The sequence below is a fragment of the Lutra lutra genome, chromosome 9 (genome assembly GCF_902655055.1).
Source record: "Lutra lutra chromosome 9, mLutLut1.2, whole genome shotgun sequence".
Lineage (NCBI taxonomy): Eukaryota > Metazoa > Chordata > Mammalia > Carnivora > Mustelidae > Lutra > Lutra lutra.
This window is the reverse complement of record NC_062286.1, coordinates 130,974,927-130,991,513: the sequence shown is the minus strand read 5'-3', so window position 1 is coordinate 130,991,513 and position 16,587 is coordinate 130,974,927. Positions and strand designations below refer to the sequence as shown.

Here is a 16,587-nt window from a genome sequence, read left to right as displayed (position 1 = left end):
TGTGGAAAGAGCCAAGATGCCCTTCAGCAGACGAATGGCTAAAGCAGATATGGTCCATAGATACAACGGAATATTATGCCTCCATCAGAAAGGATGAATCGCCAACTTCCGTATCAACATGGACGAGACTGGAGATTAAGCTGAGTGAAATAAGTCAGGCAGAGTCAATGATCATACGGTTTCACTTACTTGTGGAGCATAAGGAATAACATGGAGGACTTTAGGAGAAGGAAAGGAAAAGTGAACGGGGGAAATTCCAGAGGGGGAGACGAAGCATGAGAGACTGTGGACTCTGAGAAACAAACTGAGGGTTTTGGAGGGGAGGGCAGTGGTGGGATCGGTGAGCCTGGTAGTGGGCACTAAGGAGGGCAGGTACTACATGGAGCACTGGGGTGGTGCATAAATAATGACTCTTGGAACACTGAAAAAAATAAAATTAAATTTTTTTTAAATTTCAAAAAAAAAAAAGATAAGCATATACTAACCAGAATTTAAATTAAAAATTGAAACAATACTAAGTTTTCTAACTAACTAGTATTTAAAAGTTGAAACAAAAAAAATTTTTTTTAATAAAAAGATAAGCAGGGCATCTGGGTGGCTCAGTGGGTTAAGCCCCTGCCTTCAGCCCAGGTCATAATATAAGGGTCCTGGGATCAAGCCCCACATGAGGCTCTCTGCTCAGCAGGGAACCTGCTTCTCTCTCTCTCTCTCTCTCTCTCTCTGCCTGCCTCTCTCCCTACTTGTGATCTCTCTCTGTCAAATAAATAAATGAAATTTTTAAAAAATAAAAAAGATAAGCATACACTTAACATAAGACCCTGCAACTGCACTCCTGGGTATTTACTCAAGAGGGGAAAATCTACACAGTGACTTCTACCTGAATGTTCAGAGTGGCTTTATTCTTCATAGTAGCCAAAAATGAGAACTAGTCACACAGTGGAATAATACTCAGCAATAAAAAACAATTACCGATACATGCAATAATGTACATACATGTAAAAAATATACATATTATGCTGTAAAAAACTTTTGCAGAATGACTGTGGTTAAACACACAGTCATTCTCATACATTGCTTGTGGGAATCCAAAATGGTATAATCCTTATGGAATGTGATTTGACAATATCTAACAAAAACTACACACACACTTACCCTTCAATACAGTAGCCTCACTTCCAGGAACTTAGCCTAAAGAAACACTCCCCAAATATAAAAATATATATTCATAAGGTTATTCACTGCAGCATTATTTTAACTGCAAAATATTGGAAACAACCTAAATAATATCTATACATAGGATATCGCCTTCAGTAAACTACGGTATATTCACATAAACTATGTAAAAAATAAATGAGAAAGGGGCTGGGGAACAGCAAGGCTGGTTACTATGAGAAAGGGGGGAAATGGGATGGAAAGGATACAGAAGGGAAGTGCATCTTTTGTATAATTTGAACTTGTTTTCTACAACTTCAAAAATAAAGACAATCAGAATGAGAAGGAGCATTAAAAAAAAAAAAAAAACTGGGGGCACCTGGGTAGCTCAGTCAGTTAAACTAATGACTCTTGATTTCAGCTCAGGTCATGATCTCAGGGTCTTGAGGTCAAGCCCCAGGTTGGGGCTCCCAACTCCCAGCTCCATCATGGAGCCCACTTTTTAAAAAGTTGGGGGGAGATGCACACTGGTGGCTTAGTCAGTTAAGCATCCTACTCTTGGTTTTGGCTCAGGTCATGATGTCAGGGTTGAAGACCAAACCACACATCAAGCTCCGTGCTCCACACTCAGTGGGGAGTCTGCTTGTGATTCTCTTCCTCTCCCTCTGCCCCTCTCCCCCTGCCCCACCCACCATCCTCGTCCCCCTTCTAGGAGCCCCTTCCCTTGCTCACTCGCAAGCCTGCGCACAAGCTCCTTGAAATAAATCAATCTTTTTTAAAAACCTGAAAAAAAAAGAACCTAATTTACTTTCAAATGAATACTATAACTACCTTATGCAGAAAGTTGGAGTGGGGAGTGAAGAGGAAAGGGAAAGCAAGAAAGGAACAACAGAAGGCTGATTCAAGTAATTTAAGAATACAATATTTATTTATTCATTCTCAGACTTGGGCAGGATGGTTGTAAAACAGTGAAGAACTACATATAAATTCTCCACTTTAATTAAGTTTATTATGGTAAAATGGGCAAAGTGACTCTGAAATTTTTTGAGATGTATTATAAGATAGAGCAAATGAGTAAATGCACTGATAATGATGGGAGCCATGGTTTCTCACAGCATAAAAAGGGACATAAAAATATGAAACAATAAGTGCGGAGAAAGAACGCTGTAGACAGGGAGTGAAGCTGGAATACGGATATAAACTCATGATTTCTAAACTATGTATATGCATGTTGCTATAAAAGTGTTCAGGTACAAGTATGTTGGTGTATGCACATATTTGTATTAAGCACACATATTTTACTAGCTCTGTCCACTGAAAGGGTCAACCCATGGGCAATGAGGACACCTCCCACCCCCACAGGATTCTAGTCTCTAATACTATTCTTCCTCAAAAGGATAGGAAGACTGATTAAGAATTCCACTTTCGGGGGCGCCTGGGTGGCTCAGTGGGTTGGGCCGCTGCCTTCGGCTCAGGTCATGATCCCAGGTCCTGGGTTCGAGCCCCAAATCGGGCTTTCTGCTCGGCAGGGAGCCTGCTTCCTCCTCTCTCTCTGCCTGCCTCTCTGCCTACTTGTGATTTCTCTCTGTCAAATAAATAAATAAAATCTTTAAAAAAAAAAAAAAAAAAAAAAGAATTCCACTTTCGGGGCACCTGGGTGGCTCAGTGGGTTAAAGCCTCTGCCTTCGGCTCAGGTCATGATCTCAGGGTCCTGGGATAGAGCCCTGAATCAGGCTCTCTGCTCAGTGGGGAGCCTGCTTCCTCCCTCTCTCTCTCTGCCTGCCTCTCTGCCTGCTTGTGATCTCTCCCTGTCAAATAAATAAATAAAATCTTAAAAATATATATTTAAAAAATAAATAATTTTTAAAATTTAAAAAAAAAAAAAAAGAAGAAGAAGAATTACACTTTCTGGGGCACCTGGGTGGCTCAGTGGGTTACGCCTCTGCCTTCATCTCAGGTCGTGATCTCAGGGTCCTGGGATCCAGCCCCGCATTGGGCTCTCTGCTCAGCATGGAGCCTGCTTCCCCCTCTCTGCCTACTTGTGATCTCTCTCTGTGTGTCAAATAAATAAATAAAATCTTTAAAAAGAAAAAAAAAAGAAAAGAAAGAACTCCACTTTCTATTGCTTAAATATTTTTTTTTAAAAAAAGAGTTCCGGGGCACCTGGGTGGCTCAGTGGGTTAAGCCGCTGCCTTCGGCTCAGGTCATGATCTCAGGGTCCTGGGATCGAGTCCCACGTCGGGCTCTCTGCTCAGCGGGGAGCCTGCTTCCCTTCCTCTCTCTCTGCCTCTCTGCCTACTTGTGATCTCTCTCTGTCAAATAAATAAATAAAATCTTTAAAAAAAAAAAAAAAAAGAGTTCCACTTTCTAAACATAGGACAACTGGAATATCAAAATAATTAGGTAGAGTAATGAATTTATCAATTTAAAACCTAGGAATTCATGAGTCCAAACTGATAGACAGGGCTCTTGATTACAGAATAATGTCAAGGGCTGACTTGTAGTATAAAGGGAACGCTGGAATCAAAAAATAACCATTTTGGAGCCAACCCAGTGAAAAATAAAATCAGGTAAGAATCATCAATGAATGTTAAGTCTAGAGCAAATTGTGATGAGAACCATGGTATCTGCACTGTCTCCCCACAAATGCTTATTGCATGGAAGGAAACTAAGCTATACAGTGGAGAAATCTGGCAACATCCTGGCCAAATAATCAATATTAACATCATAAAAAGGGACAAAAGAAACCATGTGTCTCCAGAAGTTGGACATCTTTCTCGGGATATCACATCACCTACACAATATTCCAGCCAAGAATGCATAACCTCAAACTAATCACAAGGAAACTTCAGAGAAACATAAAATGAAGAACATTCTATTTAAAGGGGGGACGGGCTGTGTCCTTCAAAAATGTCAATGCCATAAAAGACAAAGGCTATGGAAATATTCCAGGAAAAAGGAGGCTAAAGAGAAGTAAATGAAGTACCCGACCCTAGACTGGATTCTGTACAGGAAGCAAAGGAAATGCTGTTAACAGACTTTATTAGTTCAACTGACCAAACTGGAAGATAGACCATACATTTGTGTCAGAGTCCATTTATGAAGCTGATAACTGTACAACAGCTTTATAAGAGAATGACCCTATTCTTAGAGAATACAGAAGTATTAGCAGAAAGAAGCTCAATATATGTAACTTGCCCTCAGTTCAGAAAAGAACTATGCATGCATCTAGAGAGAGGGGAAGAGTGAGAGCGCACAGGGATGCAAATGATAAACAAGTGGGTGAATCTGGCTAAAGGATATCTAGATGTTTTTTGTACTCTATTTTTATAACTTCTATAAATGGACATGACTTCCAAATAAAGAAGTGTTTCTTTTTTTTAAATAAATAGCATGGAGATAGTTCTCTACTATGTTCAGAATATAATGGGTATGTATATACCACAATTAATTGAAGGATTTTATAGGGAAACAGCAAGAGCTGAAACCGGAGGTTTAGATAGATTCCCTGATAAAGGAGTGCTTCAAATGTCAGAGAAGGGAGTTTTTATTTTTTTCTGTAAGCCAGGGAATGGAAACACAAAGCTTAGAGCAGAACAGAGGCTTAATTAAAAGGGACGTACTTAAGGAAATTTTCTAAGCAAAATTTCAAGTGCTAGAAACCGTAGATAAGAGGGAATAAAGGGACATTTGAACAAATACAAGCAAGAAACTATGGGATCTTGGCCTAGGAAACTAAGGTATTAGCACAAAGTGGTACAAATACAGTAGACAGGAAAACAGATAAGGCCTGTTTACTAAATAACTAATTTATCAAAGGGGCGGGAGGGGGGCAGTTCAAAGATGACTTGGATTTCAAGCCAAGCTAACCAGAAGAATGACAGTATTATTAACAAAAAGAAATTTAGCTAAGCAAAGGGTAACTGCTTTCCTGAGTATCAGACAACTTTTTCCATTCTCATTTCTCCTATCCTGGTGCAACAGAAGTTAGGACAGGAGTTACTATATGAGATATTATATGCCAGCACAAGCAATCTGGGGAAACTAGTCTTCACAAGGTGAAAGAGAAAAAATAAATGGGATTGATTCAGATTTTGAATAAACACCATTAAGTGGGTGTCTGGGTGGCTCATTCAGTTAAGTGTCTGCCTTCGGCTCAGGTCATGATCCCAGAGTCCTGGGATCGAGCTCTATATTGGGCTCCCTGCTCAGCAGGGAGCCTGCTTCTCCCTCTCCCTCTGCCTGCTGCTCCCCCTGCTTGTGCTCTCTTAAATAAATAAATAAAATTTTTTTTTTTTTTTTAAACCCACCATTAAAGTATTCACACGTGGGACGCCTGGGTGGCTCAGTTGGTTAAGCAGCTGCCTTCGGCTCAGGTCATGATCCCAGCGTCCTGGGATCGAGTCCCACATCGGGCTCTTTGCTCGTCAGGGAACCTGCTTCTCCCTCTGCCTCTGCCTGCCATTCTGTCTGCCTGTGCTTGCTCTCTCTCCCTCTCTCTCTCTGACAAATAAATAAATAAAATCTTTAAAGTATTCACACGTAAGGGAGAAGTGGGTAGGAGGGTAGTAACTCACATTAAACTGTAACATATAGTTCCCTTCTTTCCCAAAAAAGTTATGTTTGTATATATATACACATATATATGAATATAAATATATATTCACTTACTTCAAGACCATTCAGTCATTCAACTAATGTTATCATTAAAAAGAAAAACATGAGGGTGCCTGGGTGGCTCAGTCAGTTAACCATCTGACTCTTGGTTTCCGCTCGGTCATGATCTCAGGGTCCTAGGATCAAGCCCCACATTGGGCTCTGCACTTAGTGGGGAGTCTGCTTAAAGATTCTCTTCCTCTGCCCCGCCCACTCTCTCTCTCAAATAAATAAATAAAACTAAAAAACAAAAGAGAAAAACATGAAATACGACACAAGTTTAAGGTTAAATCATAAAAGGAATGTCAGGATCTTCAGAGGGGGGACACAGAAAATCGCAAAGGATCAAGTCAAAGTAAAAGTGAATTACCTGGCTAACCAGTCAAATGATGTTCAAGTAGGAGCTTATTTTTATTGGCCTGTGATTCCACTGGTCAGCAAGGATATTGATCCTGAAAACAAACAAAAAAAGGGGAGGAGGGTGTTGAATTTTATTGCCCTTTCTTAATGTAAGCAGTAGTATGAGTCACACACAAATTAACCTTCCCCACCATTCCCTTCTCTGGACATATGAAATAAGCAAAAACAAAACATGCTATATCAAGTACAAGGCCTCTTCCTAGGAATATGAGGTGATGCCTTATTTTGCCATATAATACTGTTTCTGCTTATAAGTCAGGTATAGCATATATAATACACCCTGTCGCCATTGATAAACATGGATAATACAAAACAGCAGTTGAGGAAACCAACTGCAAGAGTCCTGAAAAGTAATCAGATAAGTAACGTGAATTCGGGGTGTTCCCACCTGTCCAAAAGGAATGCTCAACAAAGAACAACTAAAAACAATATTGAGGGGCACCTGGGTGGCTCCGTCGGTTAAGCATCTGCCTTCGGCTCAGGTCGTGATCTCAGGGTCCTGGGATGGAGCCCTGCATCAGGCTCCCTGCTCAGTGGGGAGCCTGCTTCCCCCTCTCCCTCTGCCCCTTCCACCACCCCACTCGCTCTCTCTCAAGTAAATAAAATCTTAAAACACACACACACACACACAAATATATATATAGAGAGAGAGAGAGAGAGAGATCGATCGATCGATCGATCCTGGCAGAAGCTAATGCTTAAATAGCTGAGTCCAAAAAGATAAATATCTACCAGGTGGGTGGATGAATGGATAAAGCAAATAAGCAAGGAAGAAAAAAGGAGGGAAAAAGCCATGGATGTTTTCTTCCCCTCTAGGAAAGACTGCAATTGGATCACCAACAAGAAATATTTCTAAGGGCGCCTGGGTGGCTCAGTTGGTTAACTGTCTGCCTTCAGCTCAGGTCATGATCCTAAGGTCCTGGGATCGAGCTCCATCCACATCGGGCTCCTTGCTCATCAGGGAGCCTGCTTCTCCCTCTCCATCTGCCTGCTGTTCCCCCTGCTTATGCTCTCTCTGGGTGTCAAATAAATAAATAAAATTTTTAAATAATAAAAAGAGAAAGGAAATATTTTTAAGTGGAAGAGGAAAAGGAGGGGCAGTTCTTCAAAAATAATCTGCAATAATATACATGAACATATAAACAGCATTCCTGCACTTGAGGAAATGTGGAGCAGGCTCTGGTGCAGCAAGGATGCTGAGCCAATAAAACATTCACCTTCATCTTATGAACTTCCAAATATAACAATAAAGCAACAATTTAATCTACCACTAATTCTAGTGGTGTTTATATATCAAGAAAACAGCCATAACTATACCCTAAAGTTCATGCTGGAACTAGCAGGTCTGTTGGAAAGGAGGGGTACAAGAAAAAATGATGTGTTTATAAGTTCCTATCACAGCCATGGCCAATCCACATGGGGTATTTAGTAACAACCAACCACAATCTAGCTGCATTACATAAAGGGTCTGCTGCATTCCTGAAACCCAATTTAAAGGTGAGAAGATTGAGGGGTGGTAAGGAAACTCATCATACATGGTTCAGAAAAGGATAGGAGAAAAATCCAGGTAGTGTATAAATGCCATGCAATTAAAATCTAAAAAAGAAATATTGCATCTACTAACATATCTATTTCTAATTACAATATAGTCTCCAGCTTATAAATGACATGTCAAAAGGAAGCTGATTCTTGGAATGTATCTTTCAGACCACAATCATATGACTACTTACTAGCAAGCGGTTTAAGAGCAGACACTCTGGAGTCCACCTGATCTAGACTCAACTCCCAGCTTTTATTTACTAGCTAGTACCCAACCTGAAAACCTCTTTAAGCTTAGATTTATCAAGGCCCTTGAGAAGATCAGGTGAAAATGCTTACTTATCAGTCCCTGATACATAAATGCTCAATAAATTAAGGGACATCTGGGTGGCTCAGTCCATTAAGCATCTGCCTTCGACTCGGGGTGATTCCAGAGTCCTGGGATAGAGCCCCACGTCTAGCTACCTGCTCACCAGGAAACCTGTCTCTCCCTCTTCCCACACACCCCCAGCTTCGTGTGCTCTCTCTCAGTATTTCTCTCTCTCTCTCTCAAATAAATAAAATCTTTTAAAAAAATCAATTAAAACTGGGGCGCCTGAGTGGCTCAGTGGGTTAAGCCGCTGCCTTCGGCTCAGGTCATGATCCCAGGTCCTGGGTTCGAGCCCCACATCGGGCTTTCTGCTCAGCGGGGAGCCTGCTTCCTCCTCTCTCTCTGCCTGCCTCTCTGCTTACTTGTGATTTCTCTCTGTCAAATAAATAAATAAAATCTTTTAAAAAAAATCAATTAAAACTATTATTAGTCAACCAACAACAATCTGACATCTAACTTAAGAATATCCAAGTATGGGGCGCCTGGGTGGCTCAGTGGGTTAAAGCCTCTGCCTTCAGCTCAGGTCATGATCTCAGGGTCCTAGGATGGAGCCCCGCATCAGGCTCTCTGCTCAGCAGGGAGCCTGCTTCCACCCCTCTCTCTGCCTACCTCTCTGCCTACTTGTGATCGCTCTGTCAAATAAATAAATAAAATACTAAAAAAAAAAAAAAAAAAAAAGAATGTCCAAGTATATCCAAATAAAAAATAAGAGAAATACAATCATTAGTTTTAGTGTTTAAATGAATTCAATATTTAGGGCGCCTGGGTGGCTCAGTGGGTTAAGCCTCTGCCTTCGGCTCAGGTCAGGATGTCAGGGTCCTGGGACTGAGCCCCACATCGGGCTCTCTGCTAGGCAGGGAGCCTGCTTTCCACCCTCCACCCCCGCCTGCCTTTCTGCCTACTTGTGATCTGTCTGTCAAATAAATAAATAAAATCTTTTTGGAAGGGAGGAGTCAAGATGGTGGAGAAGTAGCAGGCTGAGATGACATCAGGTAGCAGGAGATCAGCTAGATAGCTTATCAAACCATTGCGAACACCTACAAATCCAACAGGATATTGAAGAGAATAAGAGCACCAATTCTAGAAACAGAAAATCGACCACTTTCTTTTTTTTTTTATTATTTTTTTTAAAGATTTTATTTATTTATTTGACAGAGAGTGAACACAAGTAGACGGAGAGGCAGGCAGAGAGAGAGAGAGAGGGAAGCAGGCTCCCTGCTGAGCAGAGAGCCCGATGCGGGACTCAATCCCAGGACCCTGAGATCATGACCTGAGCCGAAGGCAGCGGCTTAACCCACTGAGCCACCCAGGCACCCTAGAAAATCGACCACTTTCTGAAAGCAACAGCCACAGTCGCCAAACTGTGAAAAGAGCCAAGGTGCCTTTCAATAGACGAATGGATAAAGAAGATATGGTCCATATATGGAATGGAGTATTATGCCTACATCAGAAAGGATGAATATCCAACTTTTGTATCAACATGGATGGGACTGGAGGAGATTATGCTGAGTGAAATAACTCAGGCAGAGAGAGTCAATTATCATATGGTTTCAGTTACTTGTGGAGCATAAGGAATAACACAGAGGACATTGGGAGAAGGACAGTAGTAATGAGCTGGGGGAAATTGGAGGGGAAGACAAACCATGAGACTATGGACTCTGAAAAACAAACTGAAGGTTTTGGAGGGGAAGGGGGGAGGGGTTGGATGAACCTGGTGGTGGGTATTAAGGAGGGCACGTATTGCATGGAGCACTGGGTGTGGTGCATAAACAATGAATCCTGGAACACTGGAAAAAAATAAAATAAAGTTTAAATAAATAAATAAAATCTTTTTTAAATAACTAAATAAATTCAATGTTTCATTACTTGAACTTTTATGGTATCTAATTTAATTAGAGAAAGGTGAAGAGCGGAAAGCAGGAAGAACTTCTGTAAAGCCCAAGGTTTCCTGGCCTAGTTTTAATTCAAGTTTCATTTTAAAAATGATTCTTTTGTTGTTGCTCCTTTTTATGGGGGAAGGACAAAGGTTGCTGGGTAGGGTTAGTACCTACAGAACAAGAGAGGTGGGTAGGAAAAGGTATCTGAGTCAGAATGTCCCTAGTACCATACGCAGGAGACAAGCACTACTGCCTAGTGTGGAAGGCCGGCAAGAGAACCCCTATTAATACAAGTATGACACTGCTGATGAGATCTACCCTGAGTGCTAACCCAAGCTAACCTGTACCCCTAACTCCCTATATCCCAAAGAAACATCTACAAAAATTTCCCCTCCCAGAAAGTGTGGAGCTGGACTACAGTGGTCCCCAGAAAGTCATAGACCAATGACTGGCTTGTCTACCAGGACCTTGCAAGGGGTAGATAAGCTAAAAAAGTACTTTACACTAGGGTATCTGGCTGGCTCAGTCAGAAGACCATGTGACTCCTGATCTCCGGGTTGGGAGTTTGAGCCCCATGCTGAACGTAAAGATAACTAAAAAAATAAATAAATAGAACTTTAAAAAACAAATAATTAAAAAGTACTATAAAGTATGGGACCCAAAAAACTGCAATTAACTTATCTAAAACCAAGATTCTGCAAAGCCAACAGTCCTTACAGATTTCCTGGGACTATATTTTTTACCTTTAACAAAAATAAGCATATTCTTATGCCTTTTCATAATTTGGATTTCAGTCCATCACACAAACAAAAGTCACACTAAAAAAAACTAAATGACATGTCCCCAAAACATTAAATATGCAGACGGGGGAGAGGTTAATTTTTCCACTAGAATTTACGAAAAATGTGACTGGTGGGATCCACATTATCAAAGCCTACATCAGGAGAAATCTAATGCAGAAGAAAAAAAAAAAATCAAACTGAGCTCTGTTAATAGCTAGTCTGAGAAGATGTGCCTCGAGGCCAGAACAAAGAATCAAACTGGGGGAGGGGAGTTGACAGAGAAGAAAATCCAAACTATAAAATGCTGATGATGCTTGGAAACACCAACTGGGCAAAAAGAGGCCCCCAAATATCATGAATATGTTTTTCTTCTGCTGCTGAAAATGGAAGGGGGCAAGGACTCTACTATTAATCATATTAAACTCACTGTTCCTGCCATGCTGCTGTGGGTAGTGTTCCCTGGGACTCCCTCCTAGTTCCCTAAAAATTGTAGAGATGGGGAATCACCCTCTTTGGGAAAAGTCTGCTCTTTGCCCACCTACCTCCAAAACACTACAGAATAAGTTTACCCGTCAATTTCAAGGTAAGGGTTACATAACACTGGTGTAAATGAAACATTATTCTGCAGTTGAGATTATTTATCAAATATATAGTTGTTGGGGTTTTTTTTTCCCCCAAAACTGTAACAACAGATTTTATTTGCAACACTCAACCGCAACAAATCTATAGCTAAGCTGAAAGGCAAAAACCAAATGTAAATTAAAAATTTTATGGAAATTTAAAATTATTTCTAGAAGTGCCACTTTTTTAGAGCTGTGTAAACTTAGCTTTAAAAAATTTTTATTAAGAAAAATATTTTTAGGGCACCTGGGTGGCTCAGTGGGTTAAGCTGCTGCCTTTGGCTCAGGTCATGATCTCAGGGTCCTGGGATCGAGTCCCACGTCGGGCTCTCTGCTCAGCAGGGAGCCTGCTTCCCTTCCTCTCTCTCTGCCTGCCTCTCTGCCTACTTGTGATCTCTCTCTGTCAAATAAATAAATAAAATCTTTAAAGAAAAAAAAAAGAAAGAAAAATATTTTTACTATTACTTAGTCCATTATCATGTGCTTTAGTAAATAATAAGTAAAAATGTATTTGGTACCCAAGTGTACATTGGTAATATATTGATGACAAACTTTTTTTAAGATTTTATTTATTTGTCAGAGAGAGAGAGGGAGAGAGAGCAAGCGAGCACAGGCAGAGTGGCAGGCAGAGGCAGAGGGAAAAGCAGGCTCCCTGCCGAGCAAGGAGCCCAATGTGGGACTATATCCCAAGATGCTGGGATCATGACCTGACCCAAAGGCAGCCGCTTAACCAACTGAGCCAACCAGGCGTCCCGATGACAATTTTTTTTAAACACCATCATCTTTTTGACAAGGGAGGGCAGGAATTATTTCAAATTACAGCATATACATGTCTAGTAAAGTCAGGACAGGGTTAAAAAAACTAACAATGTATTACTACTTATCTCATGCTATATACTAGAAAGGACTAAGCTGATTCATACTAATTTATTCTACATAGTCGTTTAGTAAATTACAATAGATGTTTAGTTGCATAGAGCATCAAAATAAAAATTTAAATGATGCGGTGAAAACAGAAGCCTTGCTTTCAGAAAACCTATGTTTTGGAAGTCCAGCTTCTTGAAGGAACTTTATAGGAGACATTTAAATCAACTGAAGGCTTCCTGTGTACCTAGGAGAAGCCAAGTGTTGCACTGGCCTACAGAAGTATGAGCAAAATAGGGTACCTATCACTATTTAGAAAAGGAGAAGCAGGTATCAAAAGGCCAAAATGCAACTATCTTCATTCAGCAAATATGTGCTAAGCATCCATTTACTACATGGCACCAGACAACAGGGATACAAGGAAGGACCAGAACTAAAGACACAGAGTCCAATGAGAATATTAAGAGAGAGCAGAGAACTACCTTGCCTTTTTCGTAGGACTGATGTGGTCACTGTAAAGCAAGACAAGCCCATAACTATTTACTTCAGCAAAGAGAGAAAGACAATGTAATTCAAATGTACACATAATTTCTACAATTATTTTCCATGGTTATCATAACTAAAATGCCTTTCTTTATAATAAAAGACAAAGGCAAAGAAGAAAAAAACTTTTGCAAATGTTGGCCATTTGTGTAAAAATTACATGAGATATAGGAAATATTAATAGGATATAAAGGTTGCTGAAAATGGAAGCTATTTTTAACTCAAAATATCCAGGAAACAATGCCATACACTTGGCTTACACAACAATACTATCCACTGATGAACAACGGCAGTAAATATAACCATTCTGCATTTTTAAAATTACCTTTATATTAAGGAAAAAACTAAAAAATCCAGTTGTCAGACCAGTTTATTATCAAGGCCCATATCTTTGGCTGAGTTGTACTTAGTACTAACACAGTTACTAAAACAGTCATGCAAGGAAGTTGCTTGCTGGTGCTTGTTCGACCTCCCTCTCCCCGCCCCCCAACCACACCCCCACCCCCCACACACGCCACCCCCTCTTGGAAAAACTGCATGCAGTGCTGCACGATCACACAAAATAAATACAGGAAAGGGGGTGGGAGGATCGGGTGGGGAGCTGAGCGAAGCTCTGGGCTCCACCAGTGGAAGGCGTTCCACAAGAATTGCTACAGGGTCAAAAGTTTACAGTGGTTTCAATTTCACCTTTTAGCAGCCAATCAGAAAACAGAGACTGCTCGCTCACCCCCTCAGGCTGCAAATGAACATTAACTCATTGGCCACCAGGACTGCATATATTCCTTTTCTTGTTAGGCTTTCATTTTTTTATTTTTTGAGGGGAGTGGGGAGAGGCAAAGAACATTTTAAGTTCAAGGCGCCAATTTTTACTTAAGACCATGTATTTTAAACAGGTATGTGAGGGAAGAAATGATCAAGTTATTATCTTTCTCCCTGAAACCAGTTTCTTTATCCTGTATTAACAAACTAATCATTAATGCGAGTATCAAATCAAGACAGAGTGAACTTTAGGCAGGTTAAGAAGAAAGATTTATCTCCAAGAGACTGCAATTCTAAGAACAATTTTTTAAATCATGAAAGACGATACTGGCTGTGAAATCAACATTGCACTGTTAAGGAACTAGCATCTAAATAAAAAATATTTTTATAAAGAAAAAAAAAGATGTCTGTGTCTCCAGTGAATGCTTTAAAAATAACTCAGATAATGAAAACATTTAAGTATTCATCTTTTATTTTTTATTTGCATAAATTCTCCCCACCTCTTCTCCAAATCATTAATATAAACATGCAACATACCTGCCCTTTTCATGGTCTACATCTACCAAAATGCAGGTACAGTTCCTAAGGTTTAAGCTTCTTTTCCCATATTTCACCTTTCCAAACACTTCAGTACCAAGGAGTGATCTTTTACACAATACACTCAAGAGGGAAATCTTTGGCAATACACACAACTACTTCCTAATTCATTCATTCATTTCATGTAAATCTCCCAAGAATGCAGTAAACATCTACGCTAATTCATTAAATAACTATTTCTGACATTCAAAATTTAACACTGAGCAAGGGTAAAATGAAGATCTGTACCTTTACACACTGTAATTATTCTATATTTAAGGACTAAATTTATTTGAAGCATTACATGGTAAGAGTGAAACAGCTATATTAACTGCTCTACCAAAATGATCAATTAAATCCTAAATAAGCAGATGTGTAAATCAGTAGTTAACAATACTGCCCGTTAATACAAGGTGGTTGAGTTTTTATTTTTTTATAAACATATAAATATAGGGTACAGGTCTGTGAATCGCCAGGTTTACACACTTCACAGCACTCAAGGTGGTTGAGTTTTAGCAGTCTTTACTGACGTAAATTTAAACTTCTATTTAAAAGTTCCTGTAGGCACTACCACTACCTAAGAAAATGGTTTCATGTAAGGTACTCATTTTCTTATCCAAATCAGCAAAATTAAGAAACTAGTTATTTCTGCCCCAAATATACAATATACAAAAGTGCCAATAAACAAAAATGTATAAGAAATATACAAAAGTGCCTTACTTAATATATGACCGCTAAAAGACTTCAAAATAAATCCATAGTGTATAAAGTTTCCAAAGCAATTTAATGTCAGTTGTTAAGCAGTAAAGAAACATGATGCTGAAACACAGTGTTTTTAATTCTAAAAAAACAATTTTCTAGTAACAACTCACAAGTCTTTATGACATTTATGCATATTTGCCAATTAAAAAAATCTATACATTAAAAATCTAGTTTTTTTAAAAACGTGGCTTGCAGAAGCGCCTTTTATACATTAAATTAGAGGGGTCTTCTGTATATCTTCTTTTTTACAAGATGGCCTCCTTTTGAAAGAAAATGGATGCGATAAAATTTTACATCAAGTCAGCATGTTAGCAAGAAGCTTTTTTTGTGTGTTCTGAATTTGATTAATACAAGCCAAGGTCACTTCCTGAAAGATGCCTACCATTGCAGCTGCAGGCAAACTAGGCTCCCGAGTAAGGATGGGGGGAAGGGAATGGTGATGGCATTCATTAACACTGAGATAAACTTCCATCTACACTAGCAGCTATTTAAGAAGGGGGCAACATGAAGATCCCAGAATTCCTGGCATATAAAGATTAACATATTTCCAGTCATTAATACTTGGAAACAGAAATTTAATTCATTATATATAATGCTCATGTCAAAATTATGTCAAAGATATCATCAGGGTGCCTGGCTAGCTCAGTAGGTGGAGCATGCAACTCCTGATCTTAGCGTTTTAAGTTCCAGCCCCACACTGGGTATAAAGATTTACTTAAAAATAAAATCATTCAATCAATCAATCAATAAAAAGATCTCATCACTACTACAATACATTAAAACACTTCAGGAAGCCCGGGTGGCTCACATGGTTAAGCATATGCCTCTGGCACAGGTCATGATCCTGGCGTCCTGGGATCAAGCCCTATATCCCCACCCTGCTCGGTGGGGAGTCCACTTCTCCCTCTCCCTTTGATCCTCCCCTGTGCTCATGCTCATGCTTGTTCACTCTCTCTCTCTGTTTAATTCTGAAGGTACAAGAGGTATCACCCACAGCAAAAAATAATAATGCTCCTAATGTCTTATGTCATTAGAAGGAGATTAAATACATTTAGCATACTGCTTGAAAAGGGGAAGTGTGTAGACACTTAAGAATTTCCATTTCCAAGGGTTAAATTTCCACAAGTGTTGGTGCCTTAATGGTTCTGTTTTTTACTATGCCAGCAACCTTACACATGTACTTTTTTCTTCTCTCCACCTTCTTCCCTCTATTCTGTCAATTCAAGCAACTCAATGATCAGAAGGCAAGGAGCAAAGGTTAGAAAATCATGGAACTTAGATGGTTAAGAGTGGGGAGTCAGAGTTAAGGCAAGAGTTTCCCCTAAGTATAACACAAAATCCAAAAACCTAAAGAAATCATCAATACATTAAAAATTAGCATATTTTTGTAGATACCATATAACAATAACAACAAAAACCCATAACCAAAGTTAATAATCAACTGGACAAATCTCATACAATTTAAGCACCAAAATAATACTGGTAAAGGATTATAATCTATTGAGTAAGCTAAAAATTCATGAAATCATAATATGAAAACATACACACAAAGGAAGTGCTCTTCCTTACAGTACAAAGCCAACAATAAATATAGAAAGTAATGATAGAACTAGAAAATCATCATTTATAAAATGGTATTAATTCATTCAAGAGGCAAAATCAAAAGT

At 39.5% G+C, this 16,587-nt stretch overlaps 1 protein-coding gene across 1 annotated transcript in view; it reads right to left on the bottom strand.

The window, feature by feature from the left end:
- The window catches only part of NCOA3 (nuclear receptor coactivator 3), a 144,663-nt gene that overhangs the window by 66,658 nt on the left and 61,418 nt on the right, over nucleotides 1-16,587 (bottom strand). Inside the window, 1 exon segment of the mRNA XM_047746459.1 lies at nucleotides 6,179-6,260. The gene's annotated coding sequence lies outside the window, so the exon portion shown is untranslated.